The 25,754-nt window shown below is 43.6% G+C and overlaps 1 pseudogene; it reads right to left on the bottom strand.

Annotated features, from left to right (window-relative positions):
- Positions 1-25,271, bottom strand: part of LOC120860746 — a 199,443-nt pseudogene extending 174,172 nt beyond the window's left edge.
- Positions 25,272-25,754: the final 483 nt, after the last annotated feature.

Here is a 25,754-nt window from a genome sequence, read left to right on the forward strand (position 1 = left end):
GTATTTTTTACAAGCTGATAAATATCTAGTATATTTACATAAAGGGAAAAATGGGATGATTCAAAGTATAAATTGATTGCTGCCCTCTAGAACTTTAGAGTCTGTTATAACTCATTTTAAGTGTGTCTTTCAGCTTTCAGTTCTCTAAAATTCAGTAGCAATTGTGTGTATATATATATATATATATATATATATATATGTATGTATATATGTATATATATGAAAAGGATGATAAAAGACCCAGTTAGGGCCACAGACAGTGGGCATGAACAGGAGAGAAAACCTTGGAAAGATTGTTAAAGGGTAAGAATTATGTGATGGTGGGTAATGAACATGAGGTTGAGATAGAGCAAGAAAACACCCCAAAGGTCATTTGAAGCAATTGGTTTGATACTGGAACCACTTACTAAGATAAAGAAATCAGGAAGGGCGAAAAATGATTTGAGGAAGATGAGGAGTACTATTTTTATTTTATCATTCAATTCATTTATTTATTTTTGGCTGTGCTGGGTCCTGCTTGCTGCACAAGGGTTTTCTGTAGTTATGGTGAGTGGGTCTCACTCTCTATTTGTGATGTATATCTTTGGCTTCTGTTATTGCTGACCAAGTGCTTAGATGCTCCATGGCATGTGGAATCTTCCAGGTCCAGGGATCGAACCTCTGTCCTTTGTGTTGGCAGGCAGATTCTTAACCATTGGACAACCAGGTAGTCCCAAGGAGTCTCATGTTAGAGTGTCACATGTGAGGGACATGTGAATTTTCATGGGTATATGTTGGAGGGAGGTGGGCATTACAGACCAAGACTATAGATAGAAATTCATAAGCTGTTGACAGAGAAGTGGATTGACATCTTTGGCATCAAGAGGACCAGCCAGAGAAAGCTGGCAGAGTGAGAGATGAAGATGACCCAGACCAGAGCAGCAGAAGAACACCATTTACGGAATGAGCAGCCCAAAACACAAGTCACAGGAGAGGTGGGATTGCGAAGGACAGAGTGCTGCCCTGTGACATAGAAAGGGCAGATAAATATAAAGGAGAGACCAGCTTTGATCTGGCAGAAGGTGAAATCAGGGAGAGATATCAGGGATCCCACACCAGATGCTTCTGATGACATCTCTCCAGTAACCCAGCAACTTGGGTTCTGTGGCGCTCATACTGAATGTGCATCATGATCAGCTACAGCCTATGGGGGCTGCCCCAGAGTTTCTGACTCCCAATGTCCCAAGAGATTCTGATTTATTTGATTCAGTTCAGTTGGTCATTCATGTCTGACTCTGTGCAACCCCATGAACCACAGTACGCCAGGCCTCCCTGTCCATCACCAGCTTCCAGAGTTTACTCAAACTCATGTCCAATGAGTCAGTGATGCCATCCAATCATCTCACCCTTTGTTGTCCCCTTCTCCTTCTGCTTTCACTCTTTCCCAGCATCAGGGTTTTTCCAATGAATCAGCTCTTCACAGAAGGTGGTCAAAGGATTGGCTTTTCAGCCTCAATATCAGTCCTTTTGATGAACATTAAGCACTGGTTTCCTTTAGGATGGACTAGTTGGATCTCCTTACAGCCCAGGGGATTCTCAAGAGTCTTTTCCAACACCATAGTTCAAAAACATCGATTCTTAAGCACTCAGATTTCTTTATAGTACAATTCTCATATCGACACAAGACTATTGGAAAAACCATAGCCTTGACTAGATGGATGTTTCTTGACAAAGTCATGTCTCTGATTTTTAATGTGCTGTCTAGGTTGGTCACAACTTTCCTTCCAAAGAATAAACATCTTTTAATTTCGTGGCTACAGCCACCATCTGCTGTAATTTTGAAGCCCCCCAAAACAAAATCTTCCACTGTTTCCACCACTTCCCCATCTATTTGCCATGAAGTGATGGGACCAGAATCCATGATCTTAGTTTTCTGAATGTTGAGATGCTGGTACTGCCTGGGAACTCTTCTTCACAAGCACAGCTTTAGAGTAAAGGATCTGACCTTTTCTCTCTCCTATGAGCAGACATGACAGTTGGCAAAAGCACAAATGTTTCATCTCTTTTTCCCTCTCTGGCCTTTTAATTCCAGATGCCAGAAGTAATTCAGTTTATGGCATCCATTTTATTATCTTTTTAGGATTTTGTTTTCTGTTGTGGACTATTGAATTTGTTACAATACTGCTTCTGTTTTATACTTTGGTTTATTTATTTTTGTTTGTTTGTTTGTTTGTTTTCCAGCTGCAAAGGAAGTGTGACCTCAGCTCCCTGATCATGACTGAGTGATCCAGCGTTCTAATTTCAGGAGCCCAAATCTGCCACATGTCACCAAACATTACAGGTTTTAAAGCACAAGACAAACATTTAAGCAAAAAAAAAAAATGCCAGCAATTATGAGATGTGGCCAAATATAGGAAGCATCCTGATTTCAGAATATGAAATCCTACCAAAATGTACATTTTAGAATTGACAGAATGTGGCCAGTCCTGTCCTTTGGGGCCATCTGGGAGAAGTCTCAATGCCATCAGGTAGTGTGATTCTATGTGTCATCCACTCTTCCTATTGTGGGATATATATACACACATAGTGACATCCGCCCGCCAGACCCAAGGAGTATGCTCCTCCTAGGATGTCCTAGTAGCTGGTCCTTCACCTGCTTCTAGTACAGCTAGGTGTACAGTCGCCTAGAACAGCTCCTCAGTTTCTCAGAAGGTGTCAAAACTCATTATTAAATGGATTTGCGCATCTGCATGCATTTCCCACATGTACCTGGAACAATGAGTTAGCCTGCGTGGTTCTAATCCATACAGTCTACCACAGAAATGATACATTCAAGAAATGGCATCACCATAAACAGCAAAAGTTCAAAGGAAGCAGATACCTTCATGCAATTTTTTTCTCCTCTTCACCAGGAGAAATCTTGATGAAGATTTCTCATCTATGATGAGTTCCATATGGCTTATAACCAATGGTTGCTGTTTAAGTGAACCTAGATGCATGACAGGTGTTTCTATGTATATGTTCTTTCTCAAAAGAACCACTCAGATATTTTAAAATCTGAAACCAATACTAAGATGTTGGTGGTGGAGCCAAGATTAAACAAATATTAGGGAATTATTTCAAGAGCATAAAATTTTCATACACAAGCTATTTTATGAGTACTCCCCCTAACCTGTAGTAATGTACAGATGTGAAAGTTGGACCATAAAAAAGGCTAAGTGCCAAAGATTTAATGCTTTTGAACTGTGGTGTTGGAGAAGACTCTTGAGAGTCCCTTGGACTTCAAGGAGATCCAACCAGTCAATTCTAAAGGAAACCAGTCCTGAATATTCATTGGAAGGACTGATGCTGAAGCTGAAACTTCAATCCTTTGGCCGCTTGATGTGAACAGCCAATTCACTGGAAAAACCCTGATGCTGGGAAAGACTGAAGGCAGGAGAAGGGGTCAACAGAGGATGAGATGTTTGGATGGCATCATTAACTCGATGGACATGAGTTTGAGCAAAGTCCAGGAGACGGTGAAGGACAGGGAGGGCTTGCTTGTGACAGACTACAGCTGGAAGAAAATGACCTTGACTCCAGTGTATGGAATGAACTTTGCAGGGAAAGTCACAGATAAACAGCCACCTCTGCTCTTTCAGGGGGTGGGGAAAGGGATCTCACAGCACTCCTCTCTCTTTGGTGAGAATTTTGCTGACCCACTCGGTGCTTCTTCATTCTCAGAAGTACAAGGTGAAGGCAACGTGTCAATTTCCAGGCATTGCTGAGGTCGTGGCATTGCAATCACCAACATCAACCCGACATGTGTCAGGTTGAGCCTTTTACATGTGTTCTACAAAATGTGAAAACATCTACACAGAGACATCAGGATGAGAGGGAGACCCAGCTGAGACACTTCTTTGAGTCTAACCCTGGGGACACACTTCCTCCAAAGGGACCCAGAGCTAGAAGGAGCCACAGTCAGAAATTTCACACCAGGTCCCTTTCATAAAAACACAGCAGAAGAAAGGTCAGCCAAAACATCTTCCTTGCACCAACAGTCACCAAACATAAAGTGTTTCTTTTTATTTTTTCCCCTTGAGAGGGGTCTCTGAAACGACAGGCGGAAACCTGATCCCTACCTGCATATCCCCAGAGAGTGCCCCATAGTAGCAAATCCTCCAAGAGGGTCAAAGTTGCCTGTGCTGTTTAAAACTTGAAACTTAAAATAATCCTAGACCCCCTCAACTACATGTCATTAAAAAAAAAAAAAAGGCTAAATAAGTTATACACATGGAATGGATTCCAACAATACACCAGAAAAAGGGAGGTTGGGGCAATGGGGAGGGGATTGGTCCTCTCGAATTCTGCAACATCCCATTTGGCACCCCACTCTAGTACTCTTGCCTGAAAGATCCCGTGGATGGAGGGGCCTGGTGGGCTGCAGTCCATGGGGTCTCATATAGTCAGACAGACTAAGCGACTTCACTTCCACTTTTTACTCTCATGCATTGGAGCAGTGTCAACCCACTCCAGTGTTCTTGCCTGGAGAATCCCAGGGATAGGGTATCCTGGTGGGCTGCCATCTATGGGGTCGTGCAGAGTCAGACACAATAAGCGACTTAACAGGAGCAGCAGCATTTCCATATGGAAAGAATTAGTGGAACTAAGTAGAGATGGAAGTTGGGGGGCAGGGTGGGGAAGAAGGGGGCTGGGGAAGGCTGGTGGTGATTCCATTGAGATGAACCACACTGAAGCATCAAGTGTGGAATGGTCAGAATGCAAGTCACACAGCGTGGGGCTTAGAGGAAGACACTAGAAAAAGCTTATCCTCTTAAAGATAGTTTCAGATGTCTGTTTCTTGCTTTGGCAAGCTTTTTTTTTTTTTTCTTTTTTTAATCTTTCCCAAATCTGAGAGCAATTAGTCCTTCGTCTTTGAGCTTCAGTATTTGGAAAAGTCATCATTATGAAGAGGTCAACTCTGAACTACCTGCAGGACTGTCAGCCCTCCCACATGTAGGAAAATTCTGACCCAACATCTTTTTCCTGGTAAGATCCTGTCTTTAAGTCACACCACAATTTGATAAGTACATCTGCATTGTCCCCAGGTGTTGGGAGGTTAAGGAGAGATTCATGGAAAACCAGGCTCCCTTTTAATGACTGCAGTTCTTCCAGTATGGTTTCATAAAGCTCAGAGGACATACCCTGTATTTGCGGGTTTGGTTTCGTTAGAAGACACTTCTAACTAAAGCACCATTCCCACAGTCTTCTTCTGAGTTTAGTTACAGCTTTTCAGGCCCTGTCAAAATGCACAGCTCAATGGAACCATCATCAATCTCTGCTGGTTCCTTGCAACTGCCAATTTTATTTACAAAAAGCGGGTGTTATCAAAAGCTTCAGTCCTTGATGCATGTTTTCAGAGGCAGTGGCACCATCATCTCCTGGATGCTTCTTAGGAAGCTTCTTAGGAGCACCGAACCTCTTCCTCATCTCTGGTCTATTGAAATGTAAGTTTTATTTTAACAAGTTCCCTAGGTGATCTCTATGCAGACTGAACTGGAGGAGGGTTTCCCTTGTGGCTCTTCTGGTAAAGAATCCTCCTGCAATGTGGGAGACTTGGGTTCAATTCCTAGGTTGAGAAGATCCCCTGGAAAAGGAATAGACTACCCATTCCAGTATTCTTGGGCTTGCCTGGTGGCTTAGCTGGCAAAGAATCTGCCTGCAATGCAGTAGACCTGGGTTCAATACCTGTGTTGGGAAGATCCCCTGGAGAAGGGAAAGGCTATCCACTCTAGTATTCAGACTTAGAGAATTCCATGGACTGTATAGTCCGTGGAGTCACAAAGAGTCGGACACAGTGGAGTGACTTTCACTTTCACTTCCACTTCAAACCAGGGGGAGTGAGACAATGGCATTCAGGACTAACCCAGGGCCATCCTTTGCAATGAAATTTTATTGAAATACAGCCAGAGCCATTAACTGGTCCATGCCGGCTTTCACACTCACACGGTAGAACCAAGAAGCTGCAGATACGTTCCCTGTGGCCCTTTACAAAAGAATGTTGACTTACTCCTGACCTCAGCCTTTCCCTGTGAAGGCAAAGGGGATATTAGACACCCAAATCTGCTAAAACAATGGTGGGAAATTGCCTTCATGACAAAATCGTCCTTCTTTAGTTGTTCAGTTTTATTCTTTGTGATCCTATGGACTGTAGCTCGCCAGGTTCCTCTGTCCATAGGATGGATTCTCCAGGCAAGGAGACTGGAGTGGGTTGCCATGTCCTCCTCCCAGACATCTTCCCAACCCAATGATTAAAACTGCATCTCCTGCAGGTGGCTTCTTTACTAGCAAGCCACTAGTGAAGCCCAATGATAAAGTAGACCATTTTTTCCCCTTATTTTTTGTGGTTGTGTTGGGTCTGCATTACTGTGAGTCAGCTTTCCTCTAGTTGCAAAAGTGGAGGCTACCCTAGGTGTGATGTGCTTCTCATTAAGGTGGCTTCTCTTGTTGTGGAGTATGGGTTCCCGGGCCCACAGACTTTTCTAGTCAAAGTACATGAGCTCAGCAGTTGTGACTCTCATGCTAAAGAGCCTAGGCTCAGCAGTTTCTCTGGCAACATTTTTTTGATTGTTTGTTTGTTTGTTGTTTTTTTAACCTTGCACAGGTCTCAGGTTGGCTTTCCTTGTGGCTCAGCTGCTAAAGAACCTACCTGCCAAAGCAGGAGATGCAAGAGAAGGGGTTTCAATCCCTGGGTTGGAAAGATCGCCTGGAGTGGGAAATGACATCCTGCTCCAGTATTCTTGCCTGGAGAATCTCATGGATAGAAGAGTCTTGTGGGCTACAGTCCATAGGGTCACATAAAGTCTGACACAACTGAGTGGCTAACACTTTCACTTTCAGGCTTAGTTGGTCTTCAGCATGTGCAAACTTCCCAGCCCAGCAATCATCCCATATTCCCTTTATTGGCAGGCAGATTCTTCACCACTGTACCAGCAGGGAAGTCCAAAACTTATCTTACTGAATGTTTACTGTACCATCATATGGTGGCTTACGTGGACAGCTGCAGGATTCAAAGATTTTGACACCAAGAAGTGGCAAGCAGCCAAAGCCCCTCCCCTTTTAGTTTAAAAGAAGCCTGAATCCTGACTTGGCAAGATGGTGTTCTAGCACATTAGTCTGCCACCTCCTCAGAGTCCACACTTTCCAGAAAAAGTCATTATTTTTTGCTTCAACACCTCTTCTCACATTTTATTGGCCTGCTGTGCAGCAAACAGAGCTAGTTTGGACTCTGGAAGAGTTCTGGCAAAAACGTTGTTGTTCAGTTGCTAAGATGTGTAGGACTCTTTGTGACTCCATGGACTGCAGCACACCAGGCCTGCCTGTCCATTGCCAACTCCTGGAGTTTACTCAAACTCATATCCATTGACTCACTGATGCCACTCAACCATCTCATCCTCTATCATCCCCTTCTCCTCCTGCCCTCAATCTTTCCCGGCCAAAAGATTGGAGTTTCAGCTTCAACATCAGTTCTTCCAATCAATATTCAGCATTGATTTCCTTTAGGATGGACTGGTTGGATTTCCTTGCAGCCCAAGAGACTCCCAAGAGTCTTCTTCAGCACCATAGTCCAAAAATGTCCACTATTAAGAGCTCAGCCTTCTTTGTGGTCTAACTCTCACATTCATATGTGACGAGTGGACAAACCATAGTTTTGACTTTATGGATCTTTATTAGCAAAGTGAGAAGATGCGGGGAAAATGAGATCTTCAATTTAAGTCTCACCTTCATCACATTCCTCTCTTGAGAAGAACCCTGGCCAACAGGAAACATACAGGCTAGACACTGCATCAGTTCAGTCAGTTCAGTTTAGTCTCTCAGTCGTGTCTGACTCTTTGCAACCTCATGAATCGCAGCACTCCAGGCCTCCTTGTCCATCACCAACTGCCGGAGTTGACTCAGACTCACATTCATCCAGTACGTGATGCCATCCAGCCATCTCATCCTTGGTCGTACACTTCTTCTCCTGCCCCCAATCCCTCCCAGCATCAGAGTCTTTTCCAATGAGTCAACTCTTCGCATGAGGTGGCCAAAGTACTGGAGTTTCATCTTTAGCATCATTCCTTCCAAAAAATCCCAGGGTTGATCTCCTTCAGAATGGACTGGTTGGATGTCCTTGCAGATGAAGGGAATCTCAAGAGTCTTCTCCAATATGACAGTTCAAAAGCATCAATTATTCAGTGCTCAGCCTTCTTCACAGTCCAACTCTCACATCCATACATGACTACTGGAAAAACCATAGCCTTGACTAGACGGACCTTAGTCGGCAAAGTAATGTCTCTGCTTTTGACTATGCTATCTAGGTTAGTCATAACTTTTCTTCCAAGGAGTAAACGCCTTTTAATTTCATGGTTGCAGTCACCATCTGCAGTGATTTTGGAGCCCCCAAAAATAAAGTCTAACACTGTTTCCACAGTTTCTCCATCTATTTCCCCTGGAGTGATGGTACCGGATGTCATGATCTTTGTTTTCTGAATGTTGAGATTTAAGCCAACATTTTCACTCTCCGATTTCACTTTCATCAAGAGACTTTTTAGCTCCTCTTCACTTTCTGCCATAAGGATGATGTCATCTGCATATCTGAGGTTATTGATATTTTTCCTGGCAATCTTGATTCCAGCTTGTGTTTCTTCCAATCCAGCGTTTCTCATTATGTACTCTGCATGTAAGTTAAATAAGCAGGGTGACAATATACAGCCTTGACGTACTCCTTTTCCTATTTGGAACCAGTCTGTTGTTCCATGTCCAGTTCTAACTGTTGCTTCTTGGCCTGCATACAGATTTCTCAAGAGGCAGGTCAGGTGGTTTGGTATTCCCATCTCTTTCAGAATTTTCCACAGTTTCTTGTGATCCACACAGTCAAAGGCTTTGGTACAATCAATAAAGCAGAAACAGATTTTTTTTTTCTGGAACTCTCTTGCTTTTTCCATGATCACATGCTAACTGGTCTGTGGTTAGGTTATCTTTATGCAAACTGGGTGATCATCCTACTGCATGGTTTTGGTTATGCTCAAGTAAACATAGCTGTAAAATTAAAAAAAAAAATCACAAGTACTAAAAAAGATTGTTTTTTCATTGAAAACATTTAGAGTAATAGAGTCAAAAAATAAACTGACAACACTACTCAGATGAGCAGAAAAGGGGCTCAGTGGTTGTCCATAGAGTATCACACCTCCATTGAGACAAACTTTCCCCTCTGACCCAAACACGAGCAAGAAAAGTTAACTTTATGTACAAGGCAAGGCCAAGCACCCTGTGCTTAGTCACTCAGTTGTACCCAGAGAATAAGACCTACAAGTATGCAATTGCCATTCCATAAGCATACAGCCTGGGGTACTTCACATAAAATGCACTGAACAAAGCCCAAGAATGGCAGGGCAAAGTTTCAGAGGTGGAGACTAGAAACACTCTTTTTCAGCAAGCTTGTGATGAAACCACATTTAATTCATAAGTAGCTTATCCTTTGAAGGCAACTGTTGTCCATGGGCCAGTTTTATCCACTCATACAGTGTCTTAGCAGTACCCAGGAATGGCGTCAAAGGGACCAGACATATCTCTTATCCCTGGCACCTCCAACACCACTAGTCAGTTCACAAGTTTTCTCATTAGACTATCCTTTCTTTACACTGTAATGGGTCCACAGCTAAATCCTCAGTCTTCTGTAAGATACAAAAATATATGAAGGGAAAGGATCCGTTAGTTGTGCTCCCTAGTGTTGGTCAAATGAGTGGAAAAATTGTCTATACAAAACCGTTCACATGGATGTTTATAGTATATATAAAAAGCTATATTCAGTGCCATTCTGTATGGCAAAACCAATACAATATTGTAAAGTAATTAACCTCCAATTCCGTGATGGATTCATGTCAATGTATGGCAAAACTAATACAGAATTGTAAAGTTAAATAAATAAATAAATAAAATAAATGAATTTATATTAAGAAAAGCTATATCATTTTTTAACTTTCATAAGCTTATGTACTTAATTTCCCTTCTCAATAAAATTAGGAATCACGGTTACTTCAGATGTGGCAACGAGAGTCTATTAAACCATCATTTCTCAATGACTCATCCTAAAGGACAGGTAATCTTGGCAAACAGCAGTGAGTGAGAATAGTGAGAAAAAAAAAGATTTCTTTAAGTCTTCCTCAAGAATAGAAAAGTCTATTCCATTACTAACCATAAATTTTGGAGCCTTTTAGAAACAATTTTTTATTGGAGAATAGTTGTTTTACACTGTTATGTTAGTTTGTGCTGAATGGCAAAGTGAGTAAGCTACCAGTCACTTCAGTCACCCAGTTGTGTCCAGACTCTTTGCAACCCCATTAATTATAGCATGTCAGGCCACCCTGTCCATCACCAACTATCAGTTCACTCACACTCACGTCCACAAGTTGGTGATGCCATCCTGCTATCTCATCCTCTGTCATCCCCTTCTCCTCCTTCTCCCAATCCCTCCCAGCGTCAGAGTCTTTTCCAATGAGTCAACTCTTCGCATGAGGTGGCCAAAGTACTGGAGTTTAAGCTTTAGCATCATTCCTTCCAAAGAAATCCCAGGGCTGATCTCTTTTAGAATGGACTGATTGGAACTCTTTGCAGTCCAAGGGACTCTCAAAATTTTTCTTCAACACCACAATTCAAAAGCATCAATTGTTCAGCACTCAGCTTTCTTCAGAGTCCAACTCTCACATCCATACATCACCACTGGAAAAACCATAGCCTTGACTAGAGGGACCTTTGTTGGTCAAGTAATGTCTCTGCTTTTGAATATGTTATCTAGGTTGGTCATAACTTTCCTTGGAAGGAGTGACTTTTAATTTCATGGTTACAATCACTATCTGCAGTGATTTTGGAGTCCCCCAAAATAAAGTCTGACACTGTTTCCACAATTCCCCCATCTATTTCCCATGAAGTGAAGGGAGCAGATGCCATGATCTTCATTTTCTGCATGTTGACCTTTAAGCCAACTTTTTCACTCTCCTCTTTCACTTTCTTTAAGAGGCTTTTTCCTCTTCACTTTCTGCCATAAGGGTGGTGCCATCTTCATATATGGAATAAGCTATACATACATACACATATATGCATCCTAAAGGAAACTGATCCTGAATATTCTTTGGAAGAATTGATGCTGAAGCTGAAGCACTCATCCTTTGGCCCCCTGATGTGAAGAGCTGACTCACTGGAAAGGACTCTGATGCTGGGAAAGATTGAAGGCAGGAGGAGAAGGAGATAACAGAGGATGAGATGGCTGGATGGCATCACCGACTTGAAAGACGTGAGTTTGAGTAAACTCCAGGAGTTGGAGATGGACAGAGAGTCCTGGGGTGCTGTGGTTAATGGAGTCACAAAGAGTCAGACATGACTGAGCAGCTGAACTGAACTGATATATATATATAATTTCCTTCCATTCATGTAACCAAGGAACACAGAGTGGAGTTCCCTAAGCACACAATCATTTCTCCTCACTTACCTATTTTATTAACAGTATCACAAGTGTCTATGTGTGAGTTCCAGTCTCCAAGTTCATCACATCCTCTCCCCTTTACCCCTTGGACTAGTTTTATTCTTAACTGCCAAAATTTTGAAGCAACCAAGATGTCCTTTAACACATATGTGTGTGCATTCTCCTTCAGTTGCATCTGACTCTTGGTGACCCCTTGCACTGTAGGCCCACCAGGCTCCTTTGTCCATGGAATACTTCAGGCAATAATACTGGAGTGGGTTGCCAGGCCCTCCTCCAGTGGATCTTCCAAAGTCTGGGATCAAACCCCCATTTCCTGGAGCACCTGCATTGGCAAGTGGATTCTTTACCACTGAGCCACCTGGGAAGCCCTGTTGAGTAGGAGAATGGACACATAAGCCATGGTACATATAGGCAATGGAATATTACTCAGAGGCCAAAACAAATGAGTTATCAAGCCATACAAAGATGTGGAGGAAACTTAGATGCATATTGCAACATGAAAGAAGCCAGTCTATGAACACTACATACGGTATCATTTCAACTATACACCATTCTGCAAAAGGGGAAACATTAATAGTGGTTGCATGTGGAGAGGAAGGAACTGGCAGAGCACAGAGGATTTTTAGGGCAATGAAATCTGTCTGTATGATACAATATTTGTGGATGCCTGTCATTATACATTTGTGCAAACATAAAGAACATATTATGCCAAGAGTGAACCCTAAGGTAGTATGGACTTTCAGTGATAATGACGTGTCACTGTAGGCTCATCAACTGGAACAAATGCACCTCTCTGATGGGAGGAGTTGACAAAGGGGCAGGCTATAGGGGGAGCAAGGACTGTATGGGAAATCTCTGTAGCTTCTGTTTACTGCTGCCGTGAACTTAAAACTGTTCTAAAAACTAAAGTATACCGGAAGGAGGGAGAGAGACTTAGGGGGTTTGGGATGGACATGGACAGACTGTTGTATTTCAAAGGAATAACCAACAAGGACCTGTTCGACCTTACATGGACCTCTGCTCAATACCCTGTAACAACATTATGGTCACCAGGGGGAAGGATGAGGGAAGCGATAGTTAGGGAGTTTGGGATAGACATAGTCACACTGCTCTATTTAACATGGAGAACCTAAAAGGACCTGTTGTCCAGCACAGGGAACTCTGTGATTGAGCCCTCATTAGATCACACTAATCCCATTCAGTGTCATATGGCAGCCTGGATGGGAGGGGAGTTTGGGGGAGAAGGGATACATGTATACGTATGGTTGAGTCCCTTCACCATTCACCTGAAATTGTCACAACATCATTAAGCAGCCATACATGTGTTCACGCTGTCGATTAAGCCATGTCTGACTCTTTGTGACCCTATGGACCAGAGCCCAACAGGCTCCTGTGTCTGTGGGGATTCTCCAGGCAAGAATACTGAGAGTGTGAGTTGCCATGCCCTCCTCCAGGAGATCTTTCCTACTCAAGAAAGATCTGCATCAGCAGGCAGGTTCTTTATCACTAGTGCCACCAGGGAAGCTTGTTCGTCAGCTATATTCCAATATAAAATAAAACGTTTTTTTTTTTTTTAACACATATAATTTTATATATGTCTATAAAGGTTGAATCCATCATTTATCAATGTACACTTAATTTTTATTTTTTAATCTGGCAAGTGGAGAGGTGGTTGGGAGACAGGTGTGGACTGGAGAGGGGACAGGGAAGTCACTTGTGGAAGGGAAAGTGAACATGGGGACAGACTGGATTATGCTAGGATGCCCGGCCCCCCTTACCCTCCACCTCTGCTGGGATCAGAACCTACTCCAGACCTTGGTACCGAGGTACTAATCAACCTCGTATAAAGTCTGGATTTCATGTCTGGAAACATGAGAGACAAAATCTTTATGGCCTGCAGACAGCTAGTCCTTTCCAGATCTTAGTGTTTGGAATCTTAGTAGAGTTCTATACACCAAAGACCCTTGCCAGAATGAGACCCTGGATGTGTGACAAACTGGTTTGTTTTATTTATTTTTTAAAGAATCATATCTGAATTGCACAGGTTTAAATAAGCCAGTAATAGAAGGCAAATAGCCTGTCTCTTGGAAAGCTGGAAAGCACAAAGCGTCAGGAGAGGAAATCATAAAATATACAAATCACTTCTATGAAAATTTACATGGCTCACCCCACCTCTGAAAGGAGAGTTCAAAAGAGAAACACTTACTCCCTAATCCTGCTTCTTGTATCAAGATATATTGAATTTGTGGCTTTACCGGTTACCATTTTTCAGCCATGCAGTTTATTTCTCCACAATAGATAGATATCCCACCCCTAATGGTTGGGTTTGCTGCCTCCTCCCCACACATCCAGATAACTTGAGAGCAAATCCCATCTAGAAGATGTTTCATGTAGTGGCAGCTGCATGGTTTCATAACAAGGCAGATGTGGGGATGCAATTTCCAGCTCTAGCATGGAGAAGCCAAGAGCTAATTACCTGTAACTGGGGAAATGAGGCAGAGATGGATGCCCTGCATGTGTTCATGCTAGAGGTGAGTGAAAGGGGAGTCTGCTAAAGCCGGGGCAGAAGAGAGCAAGCTCACCAGCATCACCCCAGCCCCAGGCCCCATCAGGAGCTGGGGGTGGGGTTGGGGTTGCTGCAAGGGTGGGGGGCCATGGGGGTACCGTCCTGAGATGTGTGAACTGGGAGCCACTGAAGACTAGAGCAAAACAACCATGCAGCTGTGCTGTCAAAGAGGAGACCCATAACCATGCACTGCAGGAAGTCCTGGCTAGATTGGAAAGGGTGGGATGTATGGGGAGACTAACATGGAAACTTACATCACCACCTGTCAAGTAGAGAGCCCACGGGAATTTGCTGTGTAACTGGGGTAACTCATACAGATGATAAAGCATCTACCTGTGATGCAGGAGACCTGGGTTCAATCCCTGGGTCAGGAAGATCCTCTGGAGAAGGGAATGGACACCCACTCCAGTATGCTGGCCTAGAAAAATCCCATGGACAGAGGAGCCGGGGGTGGGGGAGGAAGTGGCTACAGTCTATGGGGTCAAAAAGAGTTGGACACGACTGAACGGCTTCACTTGACTTCACTCAGGGAACTCAAACTGGGGCTCTGAGACAACCTAGAAGGATGAGATAGGGAGAAAGGCATGAGAAAGGTTTGAGAAGGAAGGGACATAAGTATCCCTACAGCTGATTCATGTCGATGTTTGGCAGAAACCAATCCAACACTGTAAAGCAATTATCCTACCATTAAAAATAAATATATTTTTAAAATCAACAAATGTAGTCAATAGTTCAGTTGGTAAAGAATCTACCTGCAATGCAGGAGACCCCAATTTGATTCCTGGATTGAAAAGATCCGCTGGAGAAGCGATAGGTTAACCACTCCTTTATTCTTGGGCTTCCCTGGTAGCTTAGCTGGTAACAGATCTGCCTGCAATTCAGGAGACAGAGGAGCCTGATGGGCTACACTTAAGACAGGCAACCACACACTTTCCAAACGTAAACCTCAGCCTTGCCAGCATCAAGGAGAACTCAGACCACTCATTTTTGTAATGGTTCTCATTACTCCTGACTTAAATGCTCTCCTGTAAGGAAGCATGATGAACCCAAGTTGTTCAACCAAGAATGTGGTGATGGTGGTGGTTTAGTAGCTAAGACATGTCTGACTCTTTTGGGACCCTGGGACTGTAGGCCACCAGGCTCCTCTGTCCATGGGCTTTTCCAGGCAAAAACACTGGGGTAGGCTACCATTTCCTTTTCCAGGGGATCTTCCCAACCCAGGCATTGAATCTGGGTATCCTGCATTGGCCAGCATGTTCTTTACTGCTGAGCCACCAGGGAAGCCCCAAATCAAGAAGGTATATGCCCAAATCCATCTGGCTTGAAATGACTTCCCCAGGTCTCTAAATGGAAGACTTGGAATGCTTCCATGAAATGCTAAGTACAGCATCCAAATATCTCCATGTGTACAGTCAACCGTCTCTACTCACTTGATCATGTCCATATAGTAAGAATACAGCATTTCCAGCCTTGCTATCCAAGGGCCTTCCAGCCAGGAAGCTGCAAGGACAAAGCATACGAATTAATTGGTCCTGGTGCAAGTGTTCCATATCCAAGCTCAGCCTCCTTTACCCTCTGGTCTCAAGCTCCCTGATTCTGACTCGACTACACTCCACATTTCATCTCCAAAATCCCACCCATCCCCCCCTTTTTTCAATTATTTTCTTTTCTGGCTGGACCACAAAGCACATGGGATCTGTTCCCTAACCAGAGATTGAATCCACTCCTTGTCCCCAGCATTGGAAACTTAGAGCCTTAACCACTGGGAAACCAGGGAAGTCCCTTGAAGATTCCTCTCAGTGCCATTTGCTGGATAAGCCGCCTCATCACAACATCCTGGATGGGCTTTCAGTATCTGTACACCCTCCCGACACTGCCTACAACCACAGCAGAGGAGTGCACACACTCCCACAAGCCCTACCGACAAGCCCTGCCATATGGGGCCAATTCTGGGCCAGATGGGAACCGAGGCTCTGCAGAAAATCAGGGATAAATCTTAATCACAGGGTTCAGTCTGGGGTGAGCATCACCCAACACTGCATCTCTTTCAGACCTTAGCTGATGAGGCCTGATGATATCTCAGAGCAGATTAGCCCTGTTGCTTGAAAAAGACAGTAATGACTGTAAGACAGACACATGCACCGAACTTCCAGAAAAGCACTGATGCCTCTCTGGGTCCCAAGATGACAGGTGTGTGTTTATGTTCCATTTCAGTGTGGCCGACCATCCACGTGATTTTAACTCTATGCGACCCCCTGGACTGCAGCCCACCAGGCTCCTCTGTCCATGAGATTCTCCAGGCAAGAATACTGGAGTGGGTTGCCACAACCTCCTCCAGGAGATCTTCCTGATCCAGGGATCGAATCTGGTATATCCTGCACTGGAAAAGGGGTTCTTTATCATGGAGCTATCTGGGAAGTCAGAGGGGAAGAGAGAGGCTCTTCAAACTGTACTTTTCATGGCCATGCAGTCAGCTCCACCGTGGGTCACAAAGGCAGGTGGCTCTGAAGCCAGGGGAATCTTTGAAAGAATTCTGAGAAGAAATCTCTCTTGATCTCCTGTGACATTACACACATCTCTGTTCACCATCCCTTTTGTGCCTGAAACCCCAGGGTTCCTGAATAAATAACTGGAAAGTTTGTTGTTGTTTTCCAAAGCAGATTGTTCATCACATAAAGCAATTTAGAACATCTGGAGATCTGTTCTTAAAACTCATTTTTGAATTGGAATAGTAACGTGTCAAACCTTGGATAAGTCTCCTCCAGTCAGTTACTCCCAAACAAACTTGTAACTTGCAGAAACAATGACTCTCTAAGCAAAGAAATATGAGCCATTTTTGCACACATTTAGAGCAGCACTAATCAAAACTGTCAAAAGGTGCAAATGACTCAAATACCCATTAAAAGATAAATGGATATACAAATCGTGCATTATACATACACTAGAATATTATCCAGCCATTAAAAAAAAAATACTGTCACAGGCCACAATGTAGATGAACTCTGAAAACATTGTGCTAAGTGGAAGGAACCAGATGTAAAAAGACAAATGTTCTATGGTTCCATTTAGATGAAATATGCAGAAGGGGCAAACCCTTGAGGACAGAAAGCAGACTGGTTGTAACCAGAAGCTTAGGGAAGGGGAGAGGACAGTGACTGTCTAGTGGGTACAGGGTTTAATTTGGGGGTGATGAAAATGTTTTGGATCTACTTAGATGTAGTGGTTTGTACCTGGGTTTCCCAGATGGCGCTAGTATTAAGGAAACCGCCTGCCAATGAAGGAGACCTAAGAGAGGCAGGTTTGATCCCCGGGTGGGGAAGATCCCCTGGAGAAGGGAATGGCAACCCAGTCCAGTATTCTTGCCTGGAGAATCCCATGCGCAGAGAAGTCTGATGGACTATAGTCTATGGGGTCGAAAAGAGTAGGACTTGCCTGGGTGACTTGACACACATGTACAACGTGTAAGTGTATTAAACCTTGCACAATTCCAAGTTTGCACAATGCTGTGAATGTACTCAAGGCCAAATAATTGCTCACCCTCAAATCATTAGCTTATGTCAATTTCACCTAAAAAAAAAAAAAAAGATTTAAAACTTAGTCCCTGGCTTTCTGTAGAGACCAGCAGAATCAGCATCACCTAGGAGCCTCTTAAAAATGCAGGTTTGGGCACAGGATTAAAGGCACAAACTACACACACACACACACACACACACACACACGCACTTAAAATAGATAAACAACAAGGATTTTTAGTTACAGCACACAGAGCAGAATTCACTGGAGGTCCAGTGGTTAGGGCTTTGTGTTTTCACTGCCAAGGGCGCAGGTTAAATCCCTGCTACAGTAATTAAAATCCCACACTTGATATGTAGAAAGAAAAAGATTCACTCCCTTCTATGTGTGTGTGCTAAGTTGCTTCAGTCATCTTTGATGTTTTGTGACTACCTAAGGACTGTATCCCTGTCCAGGGGGACACGCTCTTCTGTCCATGGGATTCTCCAGGCAAGAATACTGAAATGGGTTGCCAGACCCAACTCCAGGGGATCTTCCCAAACCAGGAATCGAACTAATGCCTCTTACATCTCCTGCATTGTCAGGTGCGTTCTTTCCCACTAGCACAACCATGGAAGCCCTTGGGTCCCTGCTACAACATTTGTAAATCCACTATCCTTCAGATTTCTTTTATATACTCTTTTTAATTAAAAAAAAAAAGCACACTATAGCACAAGGAACTATGTTGACTATCTTGTAATAACCTATAATGTATTATATAGACTGCTAAAATAACTAAATCACAGTGTAGAATACCTGAAAGTAGCACACGATTGTAAGTCAATGACACCTCAAATTAAAAAAAAAAAAAAAAAAGAAAGAAAGAAAGAAAGAAAAGAAAACAAAGGCCAGAATACTGGAATGGGTTGTCAGGCCCTCATCCAGGGGATCTCCTCAATCTAGGGATCAAACCCAGGTCTCCCATATTGCAGGCAAAATTCTTTACTATCGAAGCCACCAGGGAAGCCTAAAAATAAAAGAAAGTAAACTAAATAAAACAAGTGCAGGATCTCAGCCCCACTCAGAACTACAGGATCAGAACCTGAACTTTAAAGCTCCCCCCAGGCATTAATGTTATCGCTCCAGGGTAGGCTGACTGGCCCTCACTGTGAAGTCATGCTATTTTGCTTTTCAACAAAATGCCTCCCCAAGGCCTTCGAAAGGCATCTGCAAAAATCTGGCTTCTCTCTCTGCCTCCAAGTCAACTAAGAACCTTCTATGCTGCCTCGCTCTCCACTGTCCTCACCCGCTGGACCCCTACAAGTGGGAAGACTTCATCAAGCAATGCCACGCAGCCTGGAAACCCAGGGAATTTTTCTTACAAAATTCTTACCGAGCAAGCCAGGCTTGATTGCCTAACTCAGGAAAGGTTCTCTTCTCCTCCTGTCTTCTGTAACTGATAAACAGACCAGCTGGTCCTTCTTCCAGCTTCCCTGGTAGCTCAGTTTGGTAAAGAATCTGCCTGCAACACAGGAGACCTGGGTTCAATCAATGGGTCTGGAAAATTTCCCTGGAGGAGGGCAGGGCGACCCACTCCACTATTCTCATCAGTGGCCCCAGGATAAATTGTTCAATTTTGGGCTTCCTCAGTGGTTCAGTGGTAAAGAATCCACTTGCATAATGGGAGACCTGTGTTTGATCCCTGGGTTGGGAAGATTCCCATGGAGAAAGGAAAGGTTACCCACTCCAGGATTCTGGCCTGGAGAATCCCATGGACTGTATAGTTGCAGAGAGTTGTTCACAACTGAGCGACCTTCACTTCACTTGGTTCTGCTTCAGGTCCTCTGTTTCTCACAGTTCTTATTCATCTACAGACCTCTTTATATCCCTTTTACTTCCCACACATACAAAAAAAATCACCTCTAACTACAGTTCAGTTCAGTCACTCATTGTGTCTGACTCTTTGTGATCCCATTAATTGCAGCACGACAGGCCTCCCTGTCTATCACCATCTCCCAGGGTTTACTCAAACTCACATCCATCGAATCAGTGATGCCATCCAGCCATCTCACTCTCTGTCGTCCCCTTCTCCTCCTGCCCCCAATCCCTCCCAGCATCAGAGTCTTTTCCAATGAGTCAACTCTTCGCATGAGGTGGCCAAGATACTCGTTTCAGCTTTAACATCATTCCTTCCAAAGAACACCCAGGACTGATCTCCTTTAGAATGAACTGGTTGGATCTCCTTGCAGACCAAGGGACTCTCAAGAGTCTTCTCCAACACCACAGTTCAAAAGCATCAATTCTTCGGTGCTCAGCTTTCTTCACGGTCCAACTTTCACATCCATATATGACTACTGGAAAAACCATAGCCTTGACTAGATGGACCTTTTTGGCAAAGTAATGTCTCTGCTTTTGAATATGCTACCTAGGTTGGTCATACTTTTCTTCCAAGGTTGCTATGTATAAAAGTAATGTTCAGAGGGCTGCAGAAGAAAGATGGTGGTGGCTCAGAGCAGGAGAGTTTGGGTGGAAGAGGAGAGGAGAGGTGGGTGGAAGTCGCTCAATCACATTTGACTCTTTACAACCCTATGGACTGTAGTCCGCCAAGCTGCTCTGTCCATAGGATTCTCTGGGCAAGAATACTGGAGTGGGTTGCCATGCCCTACTCCACGGAATTGTCCCAATCCTGGGATTGAACCTATGTCTCTTATATCTCCTGCACTGGCAGTGGGGTTCTTTAGCGCTGAGCCATCATCATGACCCATGAAAGTAAAATGTGATTTAAATCTGACTGTCCATGCACCATGCTTTACAGGAATGCAGTTGTGCTCATCTGCCTCATTGTTTCTGTGGCTGCTTTCTATATTACACCAGCCAAGTGGAGTCCTTACAACAGACTGTGCACCTCAAAGAGCTGAAAATATTTGGAATCTTGCCCTTTGGTACAAGTTAACCAACCCTTGATCTAAGCCAGATTGGTTTCTTTCTGTTATCAAATACACCACATTTTGCTTCTCTGGGTACAGTACATTCAGTTTTCAGGCGTTTCAGTGTTTCTGGCTAAACCAATTAACAGATTAGTGATTCTTCACCTGCTTTCTTTGCTTCTGCTGTTCCTGTTCATCAGTTCATATAGCACAGGGATCTCAGTAAATATAGCAGATACAGTGATTTCAGAAGACAGGTTGTTGTTATTCAGTTGTTGGGTTGTGTCCAACACTTTGCAACCCCATGGACTGCAGTGGGGAGGGCCCCTTGTTTTTCTTTGCATGAACTCAGAGGGTTTTGCTCAACTGCAAAAGTATGAAGCAGAAGGACTCCTCTAGCCTCTGTATGATCTGGAAGGTTTCCACCATTTCTTCCAAGCACTTGGTTGCCTCCATGACACTTTTCTCCATCTCGTGTATAAACACTGCTGCTTTCCAGCTGTAGCAGCTGGGATTCACCACTTTCTTGGCTGGTGATTTATCATTTCACTGTGTTATGCACCAGCTTCCCCGGGCTGCCATAACAGTCAGAGCCAGCATTTTACTAAGTCTGTCTGAGCTAAAGCTGAAAAATAATTCCCACTAGTTCATCTTTTCTGGCACTCTCTCCACACTGGGATAAAAAGTCATGAATATATTTCCTACCTATCCCCCATCACATATAGATCGACTGATTTCATCAACACTTTCTGGTTTATAGATCTTTTTCTCTGCCTGAAAACAAAACGTATGCTTCAAGGTTTTCACCAATTCCGTACTTGAATTCCTAAACTCAGCCTTGCCCTTCACTCTTATGTGTACTTAACATTGGATTCTACAGGTTGGCGCCAGTGGTAAAGTACCCACCTGCCAATGCATATGACATAAGAGAGGCAGGTTTGAACCCTGGGTTGGGACGATCCCCTGGAGGAGGGCATGGAAACCCACTCCAGTATTCTTGTCTGGAGAATCTCAGGGACAGAGGAGCCTGGCAGTGTTTGAAAAGAGGTGGACACAGCTGAAGTCAGACTTAGCATGCCCACACATCAGTTCAGTTCAGTCTCTCAGTCATGTCTGACTCTTTGTGACCCCATGATTTGCAGCACGCCAGGCAGCCCTCTCCATCACCAACTCCAGCAGTTGATTCAAACTCACATCCATCGAGTTGGTGATGCCATCCAGCCATCTCATCCTCTGTTGACCCCTTCTCCTCCAATTTCACAGAGTAATGATGCAATGGATGAAAACTATCAAGAACTTTTTACACCTGTATTAAAGGTTTATATTTTATCCTATTTTTTAAATCATGAGTTTTTATTTATTCACGTATTTATTACTGGCTTTCATATACAACCTGCCCAGCAGACTCCTCTAGGCTTTCTTCTGGGGGCTCACCATAGCTCCTGCAGGCCAGCAAATATGTCCCAAGATACAGTATATAATTAGCTTCCCACATCAAACTAATTTCATGACTACACTTGGACAACTATTGCTGTCATTTGTAACTGACTGGCACCTGATGAAGCCACATATGTGTGTATATATATATATTATCAATTTTAGGTCTTTTTTGTTTCTCTTCCAGCCATAATTTACCAGCGGTTTACCAACTACTCTTTCACTTGCATAAATTCCCCTGATACCATATGCATCCCTGGACAATGACTTGATATAATTAGCAAATAAAATCCTCAAAGCTTCAAGGTGTTTTAAAACACAAGTAATTTTATTATCATTCAGTTGTGGACATACCACTGGCAGCAACACTTCCCCACCTCCCAAAATTGTAAGCCACAACCTATTATGTGAAGTTACAAATTTTATAATTAAGTGATTATGCCTTTTAATGGGGGGGGGTGGGAAGGTCACATTAGCTGCTGCCCAAAACCAAAAACTGGAAGTAATGTGAATCACCACCAAACAGTCTTCAGGCAAAACAAAGACCAAACATTTCATAATGTAGCCAAGATCCAGATCCAAATTAACTCATAATAATGAATTAATGGCACAGATGATTGTAATGGTGACCTAATTGGGGTTTTACATAATCTAGATGTCAGATGACACTAGAATATTGCTAAAATAATGAACAATTCACATGCTTTAGGTTCCCAGCATCTTTGACCTTCTTACATATAAACTACTTTCTAAATCCATCTGAAAATATTCAAGACAGCACTTAGGCCTCCTGATTTATGCTAATAATTTGATTTTCTTTTCCTTTCCTTAGCAAAGCTAACCACAGTTGAATACACTGAATATTTTAACTAACTCCACAGATTTCTGATCAAAGCAAGTGTGAAAATATTTTCTCCCACTTTGTACAGCAAAATCCTTTATGCAAGTAAGTCAACAATATGCAGAGGAGATAATGCAATGAATAAGGCATGAAGACAGACCTTATGGAAGATGTATTTGCTCATATTATCATGCCAAATTATTCTTTTGTTTTCTAAGTCTCAGCTGGGAGGTGGCAGCCACTGAAACGAGGTTCTGCCCGTGTAGCCTGGTCTTTAGCGTACTTTAGAGAATGAAATTACTTTCTTTTTTTTTAAATTAATTAATTTATTTATTTTTAATTTTTACTTTACAATTCTGTATTGGTTTTGGCATAGATTGACATGAATCCACCACAGGTGTACATGCGTTCCCAAACATGAACCCCTCTCCCACCCCCCTCCCCACAACATCTCTCTGGGTCATCCCCGTGCATCAGCCCCAAGCGTGTCATATCCTGCATCAGACATAGACTGGCATTTCGATTCTTACATGATATTATACATGTTTCAATGCCATTCTCCCAAATCATCACACCCTCTCCCTCTGAGTCCAAAAGTCCGCTATACCTAACACATATATATGGAATTTAGGAAGATGACAATGATGACCCTGTATGCAGGACAACGAAAATGAAATTACTTTCTAATCATGAAATCCACCAGACTGTGGAACAGCCTAATAAAAGAAGTCAAATTGTGCCAGGAAAGCTCTGGGTCATTCTGAAGTGAACGGACAGGGCCCTGCAGTAACCTGCCTGAGGCCATTGCTGAAATGAAAGCCAGTGAGAGACCCTGGAGTGAGAGAACCCCAGAGCCCTGCCTCTGCCTCAGCATCCAGTTCTCATTACATTGGCCTCTTATGGGTGAAGAGCCTGCTGGGTCGAGTGAGTAGAAAGAATCTGGAGTTTGTAGTTGAATTGAAAAACCAGCTTCTTCCCTGTGGAATCCCCCAAGCTGTGACCCTTTGAGAAGAAAATGTTCTGATTGGGAATAATTATAAACCAAACTGTTGGCCTTTGTCCTGATGTCAGAGAGCTGGAGCACTGATGACCACGTGGGTAGCAATCTGAATTGTTTGTCAAGTGCCTTCCCCTCTGCCATGAGCATCTGCATTCTCCCTCCTGCTCAACTTCCTTTGGTAGGGATCATATTGTGGGAGAAAAGAAAGCGACCTCAGGATCTACAAACACTGCAGAGCTCAGTGGGGCCATTGGTCCCAAATTTCAGCACCAAAGACAATCAGCAAATCCCCAGAGGAGGACCCGTTCGGACACCAAGGTTGGCTCCATCTACTTCCAGAGTATCCCAAACAGGTCCCACGGGTCCATATTTCTTTCTTTCTTATTTTAATTTTGATTCATCTGGCTATGCCAGGTCTCAGTTGCAGCATGCAGGACCTTTGATCCATGGAGCCCGCCAACAAGGTCACAGATGTAGAGACTTATACCAAAGCCTCGGAGGTGGAGCCCTGCACCAAGGTCATCTTGGAACTGACTGAGCCCCATAGCAACTGTTGCTAAGAACCCCCTCACCCCTTACCTGATCTAAATTAGGTGGCTCCCTGACCTCATTGTAGGTAGAAATACCCACCATCTCAGGTAGCTCAGTGGGGGAAAGAATCTGCCTGCAAAGCAGGACAGTTCAGTTCAGTTCATTTCAGTCGCTCAGTTGTGCCCAACTCTTTGCAAACACATGAATCACAGCATGCCAGGCCTCCCTCTCCACCACCAACTCCCAGAATTCACTGATTCATGTCCACCGAGTCAGTGATGCAATCCAGCCATCTCATCCTCTGTTGTCCCCTTCTCCTCCTGTCCCTAATCCCTCCCAGCATGAAAGTCTTTTCCAATGAGTTAACTGTTCACATGAGGTGGCCAAAGTACTGGAGTTTCAGCTTTAGTATCATTCCTTCCAAAGAAATCCCATGGCTGACCTCCTTCAAAATGGTCTGGTTGGATCTGCTTGCAGTCCAAGGGACTCTCAAGAGTCTTCTCCAACACCACATTTCAAATGCATCCATTCTTCGATGCTTAGCCTTCTTCACAGTCCAACTCTCACATCCATACGTGAAAAACGATAGCCTTAACTAGATGGACCTTAGTCGGCAAAGTAATGTCTCTGCTTTTGAATATGTTTTCTAGGTTGGTCATAACTTTTCTTCCAAGGAGTAAGCGTCTTTTAATTTCATGGCTGCAGTCACCATCTGCAGTGATTTTGGAGCCCCCCAAAATAAAGTCTGACTCTGTTTCCACTGTTTCCCCACCTTTTTCCAATGAAGTGATGGGATTGGATGTCACCCAGGTTCAATTCCTATGTCAGGAAGATCCTCTGGAGAAAGGAATGGCAACCCACTCCAGTATTCTTGCCTGGAGAATTTCATGGAAAGAGGAGCCTGGCAGGCTGCACTCTGTGGGGTCGCAGAGTCAGACATGACTGACACTTTCATTTACCGTATTACTCACCTTATAGCAGCCTAACCAATCAGCCATGTCGCCGTCCAGCAGGAATTTTGTCTTAAGGCTATAAAAACTGGCTTCTGCCCCACCAAATGGGTTGCCTCTCCCTGATCCATCAGGAGGTTGGTCTGCTGAACTTGCTGTGCCGTCATTATCTGTGCTGCTTGCTCTTAATACACTCACTCATTTCTGAAATACTCTTGTGTCTTGTGTTGAAAATTCTTTCCACAGCTGTCTGGCTCTGGCACATTGTAGACTCAGATGGGAGACCAGCTTCTCCAGTTTAGAATCACAGCTTTCTTGTACTATGCCATCTTCAGAAGTGATCACACCATCTCCCAGTGACTGGAAAGAAACTGAGCAAGGCTATTACTGAGGACTAAGGGTGACAGGTGGCAAGGCAAACACAGCACCAAGACAGCCTGCAAGGCCCCCAAGAAGCATGGTGGCTTTCAGCCTCACCTTGACTGTCACATAAATCAACATCATTCTTTAAAGCACCCTGGTCAGCTGCTT

The sequence above is a fragment of the Oryx dammah genome, unplaced genomic scaffold (genome assembly GCF_014754425.2).
Source record: "Oryx dammah isolate SB20612 unplaced genomic scaffold, SCBI_Odam_1.1 HiC_scaffold_11175, whole genome shotgun sequence".
NCBI classification, from domain to species: Eukaryota; Metazoa; Chordata; class Mammalia; order Artiodactyla; family Bovidae; genus Oryx; species Oryx dammah.